The sequence below is a fragment of the Carettochelys insculpta genome, chromosome 2 (assembly GCF_033958435.1).
Source record: "Carettochelys insculpta isolate YL-2023 chromosome 2, ASM3395843v1, whole genome shotgun sequence".
In the NCBI taxonomy this organism is placed as follows: domain Eukaryota; kingdom Metazoa; phylum Chordata; order Testudines; family Carettochelyidae; genus Carettochelys; species Carettochelys insculpta.
In genome coordinates, this window is record NC_134138.1 from 76516994 (window position 1) to 76534409 (window position 17416).

Here is a 17416-nt window from a genome sequence, read left to right on the forward strand (position 1 = left end):
GAAAAGTAATTGTTACTCTTTGGCCAGATTCTATAAGTAAGCACACTTTAAAAAAACAAAGTTCAAGTACATCTGGACTTAGACACTTGCAGTTACCTGAGAAAGTGTGTGTGTTGGCGGGGGGGGAGTGAAAATTCCTAGAAAGGGACAAAAAATGGTACAATTTAAATTCTTGGAGAATAGTCATAGCACACTTAACTCCATAGTGCTCACTCTTACCTTAATTTTCTTTAAAATCTTCAGTGTCTAATATACTGCCCAAGATCTCCTGATAATTAAAGTCTGCTTAATCTGAGGTTTGAATGCAGTGTAGGTCATAGTCTAACTGCTGCTACGATTGAGGTGTTGCATGTACACTCCCACGCATATGTACACAAACAGTTCTGGAGCAGGAGTAAAAGGTCACATTAGTGTCACTCATCTGCAAGTCTCTCTCATTGAAGGATGAGGCTTTAGAAACTTTTTTCTCCCCTCCCCTTCTAAAAACAGTGATTGCACGAGGAGCTTCAACCAGTGTTCTCCCAGAATAAGGTTCTCATCCAAATAAAATGAAGGAAGATACAAAGATCTCAAAGGAGATGCTCACCAAAGGAGAGCATAAAATTATGTAGAAGATTATATTCTATACACTGCCAATATTTCCTGTTTCCCAGGGTGAGGATTGTCTTGGAACATTAAAGAGCCTCAACCCCTTCACTTTTATAAACTGAAGTTTAAATGGTGTATCTTGTACCATCAGGTGTTAAGTGTTAAACACACAATTGGGCATTTTACAAAGCCACATATACAAACTGCATGTTTAGGCTTTGAAATATTGTATTAGATTTTTGTCAGTAAACAGTGCTTTAGAACTCAGTGTACTGGGCTCCTTTGGCCTTGCTGGAGTGACCCTGCCCATAGTGCTGCCATGGGTGGGTGGGGCTCCAGCACCTCTGGAGCAGCCTGTATCTGTAGCTGCTTGGGTTGGAGCAATTCCTTTTCATGGCATCTGTGGGCTCACAGAAGGGCGGGGACGATCCAGCCAGGCCAGAGCAGTTGCCATCTGTGGTGGGGGGCTTCCCCAGCTGCCCCCTCCCCTGGGGCCACCACAGACAGGACTCCTTCGGCCCAGACTGCTTACCCACAATGGCCTTGTGGGTCTGCAGCAACCCTCTGTCTGTGGTAGGTGTGTGGGGGGCTGCTCAAGCCCATACCAGTTAACTGGTTACACTTTAACATCCTAACTTCAGAGGTAGGCAGCTGAATAGCTGTGGTCGTAATGTTGGCTGAGTGTTCAGCTCTGACGGCAGCAGTGCAGAAATAATGGTGGTAATACCATATCTATGTTGCCCTTACTTCTGTACTTGCTTTTCAGAACTGGGTGGCCAGAGAGTTGTGGTTGCTGACAAAGGGCCAAGCTCTACAGGCAGCAGTACCATACCATGCCATCCTTAGTGCTGTGCTGCCGCCGGTAGCTCTGCCTTCAGAGCTGGTTTCCTGGCCAGCAGCCACTGCTGTCCAGCTCTGAAGCAATGCCTCTGCCAGGAGCTATGCAGAAGTAAGGGTAGAAATACTGCAACCCCAATGCAATAATCTTGTGACCTTCATGCCACAATGACATTTCAAATTTAAGTATCTGAAATCAATAAATTTACCATTTTAAAAATCCTATGATATGAAATTGACCAAAAATGGACCATGAATTTGGTAGTACCCTACATGTTTGGCATGTCAGAGACTCCTGAAGTGTCTGCTGGTTTTAAACATGGTAGTGTGCTGAGTCCATTTCTCTCAGTCTTATCTAGGGAGTTAATTACTAGAAGAAGGAAGCCAGTGAATTGGGGAAGGAAGGAGGGAAATGGGAGGTGGTGAGGGAGGGGAGAGAGAGAGAGAACTGATCTATGCTGATAGATTTGTCCCGTTTGATTGACAACAAAGAGGAATTGGCAATTAACAGAGTGGGCATCTGTGTTTGAAGGAAACACAAAGTGAAGCTATGCAAGTAAGAAAGGTGGAAGAAGAGCTGTTGATAGAAGTTTCTGAAGAGATGCTGAATCAAAAGAAAAAATTTGTGTAGTTTGGAGGTATGCTTCGAGCTAATGTAGAGGGATGTGGAGAACTGAAAAGAGCCGAGTACACATTGGCCACAGTGAAAAAGGTGTCAGGAGTACTGTCGAATCAGCAACTAAAGTAACGTACTGAAAGGGGAAGCTTATTATTGTATTTTTGTCTCTGCCTGCTCTGTAGTTTGTAAACAGCGGGTCTTGAGGGTGTGAAAGAAAAGAAAATGTAGATAGTAGACTATATTCTAAGGAGGAGGGCAGACAAATTGGTTGGGGAAAAAAAATAAAGTGAAGATGAACTCAAGGCTCTCAGTGATGGACAGGCTGAAAAGCCCGTGTTTGAGCTAGGTTGGACATGTGACAAGAACGGGAGAAGAATGACCAGCAAAGAGAGCATGCATTAAAGAGGATAGTAAGAGAGGACACAGAAAACCAAGGATACAAAAACTTCATCAAGAGAATATTGAAGAGAAAACAACCGGAACACCAAGAGCTATGAACTCATGCTATGGATTGGAGGACATGGGGAGAAATTGTATGCTTCTCTGACACTGTGTACACAGTAAAAGGAATCCTAGGGAAGAGAGAAATTTGTGTCAAACTCTGTTTGGAGGGAAATTTGAATTTTACAATCTGACAGATTGCTGCCACACGTGAAAGGAGATTGCTCTTTCAGTCCATTCTGTAGACAGAGAATGGCCGAACTGCTTGGCTGCTCTCTTGACATAACAGCTAGCTGGAAGCACACTAGACATGGTTGCTTGGTGACCTGGAAGTCCTGTCTGTTGACAGAGGGCCCCCCCCCAAGCATCCACACGGCTGTTTTGTCAACATATTCTGTCGAGAAATGCGTTGTGCCTCATGGAGGAGAGGCAGAAGGTAGTCAAGAAAAGTGCTGAGTTCTGTCGGTGATGTGTTTAACAGAATGCATTTTTAGTGTGGACGTTCCCCGTGTTATGTCGACAAAAACCTTTTAGTGTAGAAGTAGCCAAAATGTACAAGAAAACATTATTTTATCAAATAATTCAACATTCAGTATGGTGGCTAAGAAAACAGGATTTTCATTTAAAACTGAATGACTTATTAAAGAAAGTATTATCTACGATTAGTAAATTGAACTTACTGTTTGTCACAATGTCTATCAAGATTTTAGAATCCACAGCTCTCATCCTTATACCTTCACCCTGTTTTATTCTCATGGATTGGAAGAGGGGAAACAAGCTTTCCTGCTTTTTTTTTGGAACTGACTTGAGGTTTTTTAACATTGAATAAACTAGTTGTTGAATTAAACTAGTTAAATTGAAATGAAGAAAATGGTCTGTACTTGAAGATGTAACAGGTGTCAAAAAACCCAAGTTCCATGTGCTTAGGTAGTGACGTGCACCAGTCTAGTAGTTTTACTTTACATAAGAACATCATAATGGGCATATTGGTCCAAAGCACTGGTTCATCTAGTCCAGTATACCATCCTCTGGCAGTGTCCAGTCCCAGGTGCTTCAGAGGAACTTAATGGAACAGAGCAATTATCAAGTAATCCAGCTTCTGGAAATCAGAGGTCAGGGACACCCAGAACATAGATAACCAGGGATGCAATACTGGGCAAAGGGTCAGCAACCTTTAAGAGGCAGGGTGCTGAAATTTGTCCTTGTGACTTCTACATGTGTTCCAAGTGCCGCATAAATTCAAGATGCAGAGTTTTACTATTCAGGTGGTGGTTAGTAGCATTAGCTGGTCTTTTGTTAATTGACGGGCAGCATGCTGACCCCAATGTAGGCTAATAGCCATTGATGGACCTCTTTGCCATGAACTTGTTTAATTCTTTTTTAACACCATTATAATTTTGGCCTTAATAACACTCCTTTTCAATGAATTGCATAGGTTGTCTATAGATTGTGTGAAGAAGCAGTTCCTCTTTGTTTTAAACCTGGTGCTTATTCACTTCATTGGGTGGCTTCTTTTTTTTTTTTTTTTCCTGTTATCTGAAGAGGTGTATAACTTGGCACATCCACTCACTTTGCTACATTGCAGCTCCTGCCACCACGAGTGGACAGGAATGGGTGCCCACCCTTTCCCAGGCTTTCGAGTATTCCGGGTTGGATTGCGAATATGCTCTGGCTTATAGATGGCCTGCGGGCCGTTGGTTTGAGACCTTTGATTTACATATTGCATCAGGCTTGGAATGCTATAGGGTTTATGGTGTTACAAAAAAATTGGCATTGTAAAAACATCATTGAAGGCATACATTATCTCTAAAATTGTCCCAGGTTTTCAGGGTTGTCACTAAATGACAAAAAAAAATCTTCATTTTACAATATTTTGAGATCTAAACTGATTTAGTAATTGGACTTCTATTGCAAACTCCTCACACAAAATAGTTAAAATGTGCAGGACATCAACATATAACATGGTTAACTTGTATCTGATTTTTTTTTTCTGTTAGATATTTACATATTTCTTTCTGCTGTATTGTTTTACCTTCACTGTTTTTTTAATATTTACTTTTTTCTTGTACTTAATGTTTTTCTATTGCCTGTCTGCTGTAGCAAGTTTTATGTTTAAATTGTAGATTAGCCCTTAAACTTGTATAATTTATAATTATTGTGTTTTGTTTGGAGATCTCATTTATAGAATTCCCCTGATCACATGTTAGGTTGTGACTTTCTTGTACCTTCAGAATCTGGTCTGAGACCCTTCTCTGTTTTTGTCTTTCCACTTTGTGTTGGTCACTTTTTTTGTCTCCTTTCTCTCTCTCCCTTCTCTGTCACACACGATAACCTATCTGCTCATAGGAGTGCCCCTAAAAAGTAAAATGTTAAGCAGTCAGCACTAATATTAAAAGTTGAAGTAGATTTAAAAAAATCCAAAACTGCGTCTTATTTTGTGTAGTGGGTTTTTTATACATGAGTACTCAATTAAGTATTTTAGTATGGTCTAGTAAAAACAATACTATTGGGAAGTATGTGAACAAACACTTGCATATTTTATGTTTAAACTGAAGCACTGGTTCTCAGTTTCTTTGGAATATTTCCCATTTCCTCACTTGTAGAAGAATCTGCTGGATATTGAATTTTCTCCTCCTAATGTATCTTAAGTTATAATGTAGTGGAGGTTTCTGTCTCAAGTTTAATCTAGTAGGTCTAAAAAATTTAATTACATATCTGCTTTTACAGCAATTATCTGATCTTTAGGTAGTCTGACTCTTTGTATTTAGTGAAAAAAGTTGTTGAAAATGTAATTCTTAAAACAAATATTAAGCAAAAAGGAAATTTTAACTGATTTTTAAAGGCAAAACCTCAGAGATCAAACCCTTTAATATGACAGGCTGGTGGATGAATGGAAGTATAATGAAGTTTTATATTTTATAAAGCAATAGCTTTTTATGTCACAAAATTAGAGTAGTTAAATGTTCTTTGTAACATGGATACATCAGTTTACTCTTCTGGAGTGGAGTGCTGGCAATAAAAAGTTTATTGTTCAGTTTTAACCAACGTTTTATGGATATTCATAGTTGTATCATGTCTTTTCTTTCCAGGTCTTTTACTCTCATTTTGAACAGTCATACCATTCTGTTGCCAAAATTAACTGAAGCAAATATGCACCTTATTATCCTACTGTGTTGAAAGAAGGCGGTAGCTCTGCATAGCTCCTGAAGGTAATAGTTTTCTCCTTTTGAAGCTGGTAAAGTCTACTGTGTGATAGCTATCCTATACATTGGCTTATTATTTTTGTTTTAATCCATTTTAAGAAATAGCTGTACTACTTCTGTCATTGATTATGAAAGAATTCTGAGGATGAAGTTAACCCCTGTGTTTAGGGGCATTAAAGAGCTTTTGGTCCCACTTACCCAGCAAGTCTTATTTAAATCTGTAAAACATTGCTCATTTTCCACATTAGTGCTAAAGGAGTCTTGTACGAGCTCTCTGCATAGGGATAAATTTCATCCTGAGAGACTAGATGGTGTTTAGAACCAGTAGTAGTTTCCATACCGAAACATCAGAGGATAATTCCTGCTGGGCTTTGTTTGAATGTTTTGTCAAGTAAGTTTGTGTTTGTATGTGATTTTATATAAACAGTTTTATCTTCTTCATCATTGAGATTGAAATATGATCATGAAAACAATTTACTGTAACTGTATTTATGGACACTGATTTATAACTAAAATGTGACTTTTAAGATTTGGAATTATAGCAGTGATTGCTAGTCTGTTCTTCAACTTCCACCAGCTCATTCCACAGGTTCAGTTTTGTTGCGGGTGTGCTTTTTTCTCTCTAATGAAAATTAGAATTCAATTCAATGATTTACATGGGATTCAATTAGTGGAAGTGAGAGGAGAATGGGGAGTACTGTGTGTAATGCTACTGTGTTGCTTTCCACTTAAAAACAGTGTTTTAATCTTTGAACTCCAGATGTGAAAATAGAGATGTTTGACTATTTTGTGCATTTTCTATTCTGGAAAAGCTCATGTTTCTAGATTTGAGAGGGGAGATTTTTTTTCTGGAGTTTTCAGGAGCTACCCTTTTTAGTGGTAGCTAGTTTCCTTGTTGCAGTTCTCTCTGCCACCTTCTATTTCAATTTCTGCTTATTCTGATGTCTTTCCCACACTTCCATTTGTGTTAGGCTCTCTTTTTCCCTTTGTATTTTATATTTAGTGTCTGTATACAAAAGAGAAGAGTGTTTTGTTTGGTAATAACCTGAAGTTTGAATTTAAAGAAATATAATTATATTACCATATCCCTCGGTTTGGACACACTTCAAAGTTAATATTATGCTGGAATAGGTGTGTCCAAGTTATATACTGTTATAACTAGTGAAATTCTTCCAAGTAGACAAGACCTAACTTTTCAGAAGTCCTCTAGCAGCAGAGCTCTGGCTATTTATATCACAAAATTAGAGTAGTTAAATGTGTTTTGAAATGCATTTTGAAATTACTCTTACATTGTTTACTGGCTCAAAATTGCTACTTATTTGAAAGAGGTACCTCACAAGTTCTGATTCTCCAGAGCCAAATACCAATGTGCAGCTAAAGACAGGAGAAGAGAGAAGGGGAAAAAATGTGTGTTTTGTTTAGATAATGGGATATTAGTGATTGTTTTTAACTCTGGCAAAATTTATAGTTTTTTGTAATTGTTGAATCTGTGGGAAGACCCGGATTCAACAGCAATTTTGTCTTTCTCCCAGACATGCTTAGTTTGCAAACAGAACAACCTTGAGACAATTTAGGAAGATAACAAATCCAGCTTTTAAACAAAAGCAAGAGTTCCCAGCCTGTATTTGGTGTTTTTTAGTATTACACTTGAACCTCTTTAATCCAGCAGTTTTGGGAAATAGGCTATGCCAGACTATAGAATTTTCTGGACCATGTGTGTTCACCATAATAAATGGTAAATAAAGTCTATTACTAAGGCTTTTGTAGGTACAGACCACTATAGAGTACTGTACATCTATAACATGTTATAAGAGTAAGTCCTTAGTACATTGTATTTAATTTGTTTTCTTGGGGTGGGGGTATGAGATCTGGTAAGGAGGGGGCAAGAGCTGGGGTGATGGTGCAGGGTCTGAGAGGGAGGGAGGGTGGTGTCTGGACATGATGAGGATGGGAGTGGGGCACTTCCAGGGATGTGATTTTGCATCCTCTACCACTCCCAGACACTGCCACCACCATGCCCAATGGCTGTGATTCATGGCCAATGGGAGTATTTGGGGTAGGGGGCAAAGCCTCCAGACAAGCCCTTTTCTGTACTGCCATTTTCTGGTCAGGGGAATTAAGGAAGAGTCTGTAAGGAAGAGCCTGAATACAGCTTTCCTGGATCTGGAATATGAGACTTGCGACTCCCATCCCCCTACAGTGGGAAGCCCAGACGGGTACACCAGCCTGGATCACCAACACCAAATTAAGGGGTTCAAGGACATTTTGAATGGGTGTTTAATCTTTTGTTTTTTCAGAATTTGGGGGGAGAAATTGAATTGCCCATAGGCTTTAGACACATGACTCTTTCCTGTAGATAGGACAGATCATATTGAGTATACTGTGCCAACCAAGAACACTGTTACAGACCTGGAGACATTTTTTGATTGCATGAGGTGTAGATATTGAAGGATGTGGGAAAGTGCTTGGTAGAACAAAACACACTTCCATACACTGCTGGTTTGCTGAGGCATACGGCCAATGCATGTGATGTTAAGTTGCATTATACGCCTGACTTAATTTAACTGGTTCTAAAAGGAGATTGGTGTGATTGAAGTGTGGGTATTCACATCCACTGATGCAGTATTCAGAGGTGATGCCGTGGATCAAAATGTATTCCTAAAGCTGAATGTTCTTCTTCGAGTGGTCCCCGTGGGTGCTCCACAGTAGGTGTCGGGCTCGCTCCGGCGCCGCAGCTTGGAAAATCTTCAGCAGTCTCTGTCGGGTCGCGCATGCGCCGATGCGCGTCAGCTCTTCGCGCGCTTACGGTCACGTGCGCGATCCGGTCCCCGCCAGTTCCTTCTCAACCGCCAACGGCTGCAGACGGAATCCTCTCCGGCTCCAATGCCTGAGACGCATAAATCTTATTTTTTTCTCGTGTTAATAGTTTTTAACAGTTCATAGTTAGCAGTTCTATAGTTATTATAGTTAGTTACTCTGTTAAAAGTTGTTAAAAGTTAAAGACTATCTTAAAACCTCAGCGGCTGCCTCCGGGCGGGCCCGCTGCTCTTGTTTGTCGGCCTTTAAAGGCCAACGGTTATTAACATCACCTAAGAGACTGTTAAGTGTGCTATTAGCACCTAAGGACTCAGAGTTAAGTTTTAACAATGCCATCCCCTGGCTTTAAGAAGTGTGAATCTTGCTGGGAGGCCATGCCTGCTTTGGATGGCCATAGCAGCTGCATACGGTGCTTTGGGGAGACGCACGTTCCCCAGAAGTGCCCCCACTGTTCCAAGTTGACTAATAGAGCTAGAAAAGATAGAGAAATGAGGCTGAAGATGCTGTTAGTTGACAAAGCACTTCAGCCTGCCTCATTGGAGGCAACGCATGCGGAGGGTTCTTCAGGACTGCACAAGAGGAAGGCTGCCTCTTTGACCTCCTCTGCGCAGAAGAAAAGAAGAGCCTCGCCTACTCGATCCCTGCCCCTTACTGTTGGGAGCGGGACGAGTGTAACAAAGGGCCCGCGCACGCTGGCTTCCTCCACTGGTAAAGCCGCGGCGCATGCAACCACTCAAGGCCCTGCAGCTACCGGGGAGACGGCACCGAAAGCCGTGCGGGCACTAGTCAGTCCGGCACCGGCTACTGCGGCACCGATCGAGACTTCCCCAGAGGCACCGGGATCGACGGCACCGAGGACATCGGCACCGGCGACGACGGCACCGGGAGCAGTGGAAATCAGCATGACACCTGCTCCAGTACCAAGTTCACCGACAAGACCACCCGAGAGGGTAAAGGCTAAAACGAAGACCAGGCACCACAGCCCCTCTCCTGAGGTAATTGCGCTGCCTCTGTCACCACGATCACCACTGGAGATTCGACGGGCAGCAACACCTTCAGCCTGCCACAGACGTCCTCCTCCTTTTCTTCGGAGTCCATCCCAGGGGTCTGCACGCTTTTCTCCATCATCTAGCAGAGATCCCTATGAGTCTTCTCACAGAGGCTCTCCTTGTACGTCGATATCATCTCGGAGGTCTCGACATTCCAGGCATCACCCTTACATCCTTGGGTCATGGTCCAGGTCTCCATCGCCGGTCCCCTGTCCCTGTTGCTACAACCGCCATCATTGTGCGGGGCGTCGGCATAGGAGGTTGACGTCTCACTATGGATCCCCGTCGACCACCCCTCAACGCCACAGTGTTCTGCTTCCACCTGGGGGAACACCACGAGTTCCCCAATCAGAGGCTGGGTCTAAAGGCATTGAACCCCACCTCGAAATTCCACAAAGGCAATCACATCAATACAGCCGGGATCCAGAGGAATTGGAGGAGAGATACCATAGTGATGCTTCCTCATCCTCGCCAGACGAGTCTGTGGTCCCTGGAGACATTTCTCCCCCAGATGACCTGAAACATTTCCAGGAGCTGTTCAAACGAGTAGCTCAATCCCAAGATATTCAAGTGGCGGAGGTGCAGGAGAAACACCACAGACTCCTTAAAAACCTCAGGCCTCCATCTTCTTCTAAAATTGCTATTCCTCTGGACGATGCAATCATGGAGGCAGCCACTAATATATGGCAGACTCCAGCATCCGCTCCTCCTACCAACAAAAGAGCGGACAAAAAGTACTTCGTCCCTGCGAAAGGTATGGAATTTCTATTTAGTCATCCACAGCCAAACTCGCTAGTGGCTGAATCGTCCCAACACGGGTCCAAATCGTCCCAGTACAAATCTGGGGGATTGGACAAGGACATAAAGAAGCTGGATCTTCTGGGTAGAAAAGCCTACTCCTCCTCTACTCTGTTGCTCCGCATGGCCAACTATGCCGCTCATTTGTCGAATCACAATTTCGACAACTATTCCAAGCTTACTGCCCTTATGGACTTCCTTCCGGAGGATAAAAGGCCAATTCTTAAGGCAATTGTGCAAGAGGGTTACGCGGCTTCTCAAGCGGGCATGCAGATTGCACTGGATGTGGCGGACACAGCAGCCCGCGCCGTGGCCACTGCTGTGGTAATGCGGAGAGAGTAATGGCTTCGCACATCCGGCATTCCAAAGGAGTTACAGGTCAAAATTGCAGACCTCCCCTTCGACAAAATAAAATTGTTTGTTGAATCGACCGACTCAGTCCTACACTCGAGCAAAGATTCCAGAGCAACACTTCGGACTTTGGGGATATATACCCCACTGTTCAGAAGGAAGAAATTTTATCCTCAGCAACGCCATTATGGTTACCAACAGCAATGTACCCAATTTCAACGGGGGTATGATCAGGGATGTCATCAACAAACACATTATAAGGGCCCTAGGCGCCGGCCTCAGCAGGGCAACGCCTCCGCGGGGCAAAGTGCAAGACAGCAAGTTTGACGGGTATGTCGAGGGCCGCGAAGCCAAGACTGTACCTCAGTGCCAACCTCAGTACATGTTCCATCACCGACTCAAGCCATTTTACCCACAATGGAAAAGCATCATGTCAGACAAGTGGGTATTGGAGATTGTAAACACGGGATACACGATCCCCTTCCAGTCTTTACCTCCACCAAATCCTCCCACCGCACCCCTTCTCAGAGACTCCTCTCACCTACGGGAATTAAGGCGGGAGGTGGACCACCTCCTATTCATAGGGGCAGTGGAGAGAGTACCGGAACAATTTCAAGGCAAAGGGTTCTACTCCAGGTATTTCGTGACGGAAAAGAAGACAGGAGGGTGGAGACCCATTTTGGATCTACGCGCACTGAACCAGTACCTACGCAAACAGCGCTTCAAAATGACTACGATGGCTTCAATAATCACGGTACTAGACCATGGCGATTGGTTTGCAGCCTTCGACTTACAGGATGCGTATTTTCATATCGCAATTCATCCAGCCCACAGGCGTTTCCTCTGGTTCCTTGTGGGCACAGATCATTTCCAGTACAGAGTTCTCCCATTCGGACTCTCTTCAGCACCCAGAGTCTTCACCAAGACCTTAGCGGTGGTGTCAGCATACCTACACAGACAGGGAGTTTTCATTTTCCCGTACCTGGACGATTGCCTGCTAAAGGGAACTTCCCGGGCGGAGGTATTACGGATGATACACATCACCACAAAAACATTTACCTCACTGGGCCTCATCATCAATTTCTCAAAGTCAAAGACCGACCCCACGCAAAATATAGAGTTTATAGGGGCTCGGATAGACTCAGTCACGTCAAGGGTGTATTTACCCGAGGCTCGTTTTTCATGCCATCGAATCTATCGTACAACTACTAACGTACAGCCCCACTGTTCCAGTTCTCACGTGCTTACAACTGTTGGGGCATATGTCAACCACCACGTTTGTGGTGCAAAACAGCAGGCTTCATATGCAAGGATAGCAGCATTGATTGGCAACCGTATACAAACCCTCAATCCACACCGTCCACAAGAGGGTGTCACTTACAACAGAGGCACGAAGCTCGCTAACATGGTGGGGAAACCCCAAGAATCTCCTAACAGGGGTGCCCTTCCGCCAACTGCAAATTACTGTGTTCATTACAACAGATGCCTCCCATATGGGATGGGGGGCTCACATGGACAACAAAACCACTCAAGGATTATGGTCCCCCGCGGAGAAGACACTGCACATAAACATATTAGAGCTCAGGGCAGTGTTCAATGCGTGCAGGCATTTTCACAATTATCTGCGCGGAAAAATAGTCGGCGTGAATACCGACAACACCACCACCATGTTTTATATAAACCGACGGGGGGAGCCAGGTCTCGTACGCTTTGTGCGGAGTCAGTCTGACTCTGGAACTGGTGCATCACCAACAATATAATCATAAAGGCTTCATACCTACCAGGGGTCCACAACATCAAGGCGGACCAACTCAGCAGACTCTTTGCGCCCACTCACGGGTGGCTGATCCGTTCAGACCTACTTCATCTGCGGAACACCTGGTGGGGTTTTCCCCAAATGGACTTGTTCGCCACCCGAGAAAACAAGAAATGTCCCCAGTACTGCTCCAGAGCGGGCATGGGACAGGAGTCTTTGGGGGACGCCTTCATGATCCCATGGAAGGGCCCTCTACTTTATGCGTTCCCTCCCACGACACTTATACACAAGGTCTTGGAGAAGGCCAGAAGGGAGAAAGCATGCATGATACTCATAGTCCCAACCTGGGACCGGCAACAGTGGTTCCCATTGCTTTTACGCATGGCTCAACATCAGCCATTTCCCCTACCAACAGTACTGGACATTCTCACTCAGGCTTGGGGGTCAATACTGCACCCGCACCCGAAGAGACTTCGGCTACAAGCATGGCTAATCCATGGCTAAGCGCCTTAGAGACTACATGCTCAGAGGGAGTACAACAAGTCCTTGAATGTAGTCGGAGAACTTCCACCAGAAAGACTTATCAGCACGAATGGTTGCGTTTTTCCAAATAGTGTTCCTCCAGGCAACTAATACCCCAGGACGCCACCATACCTACGATTCTGGATTATTTGCTACATCTCAAACAAAACAGACTTTCGCTATCCTCTATAAAGGTGCATCTGGCGGCTATATCAGCGTTTCGGCATGAAGAGGATGGATCAACCACATTTGCCCATCCTGTTGTCTCGCGTTTCCTAAAGGGGTTGTTGAATCTGTACCCCCCTCGGAAACCAATACCGCCGTCATGGAGTTTAGACCTAGTTCTACACACCCTCTCGGGACCGCCCTTTGAACCATTGGCTACGGTCCCCCTTTGACTACTTACTGTTAAAATGACTTTCCTGCTGGCAATCATGTCAGCTCTCAGAGTGAGCGAACTCGCGGCCATAATGTCCACACCACCCTGCACGATCTTCTCAAAAGAAGCGGTGGTCTTACGATTACACCCAGCCTTCGTTCCGAAGGTCTCTTCAGACTTTCATATCAACGAGCCAATAGTGCTGCCCTCGTTCTATCCTAAGCCTCACAACTCAAATGAAGAGGCACGGTTGCACTTACTTGACGTAAGAAGGGCACTGGCCTTCTACATCGATAGAACTAAACCTTTCTGGAAAACGGACAAACTACTGGTGTCCATTGCATCCAGGTCAAAAGGAGAAATGCTATCTTCACAGAGGATTTCAAATCACATTGTGTCTTGCATAAGACCGTGTTACGAGATTTGCAAGACTCCTCTGCCAGTTCCACCAAGAGCCCACGCTACTAGGGTGATGGCGGCGTCAACGGCCTTCTTCGAAGGCATCGCGCTGAGAGATATCTGCAGAGCAGTGACGTGGTCTTCTTATGACACCTTCGCCAAGCACTACGCCATGCACAGGATGCTTGATGAGGATACATGCCTGTCAACAGCAGTCCTTTCACGGGCAAGCTGCGCATAAATCGGGTACCCACCTCCTTTTTCGGGGGGAGGGTTACTGCTGGGTAGTCACCTACTGTGGAGCACCCACGGGGACCACTCGAAGAAGAAAGAGAAGTTACTCACCTGTGTAGTAACGATGGTTCTTCGAGATGTGTCCCCGTGGGTGCTCCACTACCCACCCGTTCCTCCCTACTTCGGAGCTCTGTTTGTGTGTTTTTCAGGGGTGTCCGGAGCGGTTGATCAGGAACTGGCGGGGACTGGATCGCGCATGTGACCGTAAGCGCGCGAAGAGCCGACGCACGTCGGCGCATGTGTGACCCGACAGAGACTGCTGAAGATTTTCCGAGCTGCGGCGCCGGGGCGAGCCTGACACCTACTGTGGAGCACCCATGGGGACACATCTCGAAGAACCATCGTTACTACACAGGTGAGTAACTTCTCTTTCTTCAGCCTGAAGAGTTCAGGGGAGGGAGACTTGTTCCCTCTGGCTATGTCTACAGTACAGCGATCTGTCAACAGAAGTTACTGTCGGAAGAGATCTTATGACAAAACATCTGTCAGTAGATCACGTCCACACACAAAAGTGGATTGAAAAAGTGATCTACTGTGTCGACAGAGTGGCCGAACTGCCCGTCCCAATCTCGACAAAATGGCCAACCAGAAGCACAGGGGACAGGAACGGCTGGTGATGCAGAAGCCCTTCCTGTCGACAGAGGGCCCACCAGAGTATTTACATGGCTTTTTTGTCCACAGATTCTGTGGAGAAAGGCATTGTGCCTCATGGGGGAGAGGCAGAAGGATGTCCACAAATGTGCTGAGTTCTTCGTCAGTATGTTGACAGAATGCATTTCTAGTGTGGATGCTCCATGGGTTTTGTTGACAAAATGCTGGTTTTGTCTACAAAACCCTCTAGTCTAGATACAGCCGGTGTGTACAAGGCAGAGAAAAAGAAATAGCTTGAAGGAAAAAGTGTTACACATTCTTTCAGTTCTGTGTCTACATTGCAGATGTACTGTTCTGGCATTGCATAAAAAGATTAGCAGCTGTTCAAAAACAAAGTGATGTATTTTTTGTTATATTTATATTACCATAGTGCTTAAGAGCCCTAGTAGTGGGTTAGGTTCCCATTGTGTTGGTGATTATATAGACGAAAAGTCCCTGCCCCAAAGAGCTTGCTTTCTCTTATTGCTCTGCCAGTGACTCTACTGTGTGAGGCATGGTTTCAGTCCAAGGAAAGACCTAGGATTCAATAGAAATACACACATTTTCATTTTAGGCTGCATTTATCCTTCTGCTAGATAGAGGAGTCAGAAGTGCAGCCCACTACAGACTCAAAAGTGAAACAAAATAAAAACAAGAATGAACAGACAGACCAGAAGGGACAGGGATTATTATAAAGAACAAAAGGTGTCAACTATAGGTATGTCCACACAGTGGAAATTGTGCATGGTTTAGCCTAACTTCATACTAGACTGAATGCTGCTAGTATGGGCAAAAGTTCTAGTGAAGACCACTGTATTGTGGGCTTCAGTGTAGGCCATTGGTTTTCAAATTGTGGTCGGTGGACCACGAGTGGTTTGTGGCCACCGTGCAGGTAGACCACAAGGCCCAGGGCTTACCCTCCCCCACCATGGGGAGCCAGTGGCGTGGCTCCATTTCCCCAGTGCCCCTTACCTCAGTGAGTTTCTTACAGCAGTTTCCTGGTGTGGGGTAGCTCCATGCCTTGTGGGCTGGATCCAGCTTGTGGGGGAAGAAGTGGTTGTATGTACTGGTGTTCACCTCCCCCTGTTTGAGGGGGGGAACGCAGTGCTGGAAATTGCATGTAGGAGGGTTTCCTTGCTGCTCCTATTGGTCCGTTACAGCCAGTGGGAGCAGCAGAGGGTGGTACCTGGGAGCGGCAGGGAGTGCAGAGTCAGGTAAGTCCCCACCTCCCCAACTCCCCTCATATCCAGCCCTATACCTCTATCCCCTGCACGTTCCCCCCCACACACACTTCCCATCCAGCTCCCTCAGCTCCTGGACCCTCCTCCCAACCAGCTCTTGAATCTCCCACCCCAACCTGCTTTTGCACCTTCTCTTGTTCCTGCACCTTCCCACTTATTCAGTCAATCTACCCCCCAGCTTGCATCTTCCCCACCTTCCAGACCTCCCACCCTCAGTCCTCTCCTGCTGGGCAGACCTCCACTCCCAGCCTGCTCCAGCACCCTGCCTCCCATCTAGACTTCCTCCTGCACCCCCATCCCTATCCCACTCCCTGAGAGCCCCCTCCTGCACATTGAATCCCTCTTATTCAATCTCACCCCAGAGCCTGGGGGGTTGGTGGGGCTCTCAAAATCTACTAACTTCAGGACTCCAAAAGAGTTAATGTGGCCTGTGGGAGGCCCTGAATCTTGGTCCTCCCTGCTGCCTTTCCCTTGCCCCTCCTGCTATGGAGCTGGATTGCCAGGGCAGTGAGTTATCTCAGTTGCAGGCCACATCATGAGGGTTAGGGGTGTGTGTGTGTTTTGTAGGGGGTCAATGCCTCTCTCTTTTTGTAGCTCTTGACAGAATTTTCTGTAGAACCCAAAAAAGGTTCTCTATCCCTGCCATAAATAAAAACAGTATTTAAACCTTTTATTGGACATACATTAATATTTTATTTTATTTAAAATAAAGTCTGGTAAACTAATATGATAAAGTTAAAGTTATTTATGCCCTCTTATGTTATAGCTCCAGTAGCCTAACAGAAATATTTTAACATATTTTGAAATAAACAAAAGCATTTTGTCATTGTGGGTGGTGACTAGTGGTCCGGGGAAAAGTTTGCGCTGAACAGGATGGTCCAGGGTCCAAAAAAGTTTGAGAACCACTTGTGTAGGTTAATGAGCTGCGTATGATCTCAGGGTGTGTGCCAGGTTTATTTTACTCACTCATACTTCATTACTGCTAGTGCTGTTGCAGCAGCACTCAAGCTAGCTCAGGTAGGTAAGCCTCTGCAACTTTTGCTGTGTAGATGTACCCTATATCAGGGCATATTACTGGAGAACTGGAGGACGCCAGGCAGCCAATCCACTGTAAGGTGAATGCCAGTAAAAATAAGAGTGGGATATACTGCCCTAACCTTTCTTGTCCATATATTTAAAATGGATTTATGACCAAATTCTGACCGACAAAAACTGGATACAAAGCTAAAGCCATTTAAAAGGTTGGTAGTTAGTCCAAGTTAGTTGTTGAGGGTTTTGTGTGCTAAAAGAGGACATGAGTAAAACATGATGATGAACTACAGATAGATATATATATATATATGCATGAGATGTAAGCAAATGTTGAGTTTGTATGATGGGCTTTTATGTTTATTATGTACAATACAGTAAAACCTTGAGATACCATAATCAAGTTGCCCATGTCTCAGGTTAATGCAACTGCTGTCCTTGACTGTAGTGGGGAAACCGCTCC

General features: G+C 44.8%; 1 protein-coding gene across 2 annotated transcripts in view; it reads left to right on the forward strand.

Annotated features, from left to right (window-relative positions):
* Positions 1-17416, forward strand: part of RB1CC1 (RB1 inducible coiled-coil 1) — a 144106-nt gene that overhangs the window by 9062 nt on the left and 117628 nt on the right. For both annotated transcript variants that reach the window (XM_074987180.1, XM_074987181.1), the window contains exon 2: positions 5575-5694. The gene's annotated coding sequence lies outside the window, so the exon portion shown is untranslated. The remainder of the gene's footprint in view (positions 1-5574; positions 5695-17416) is intronic.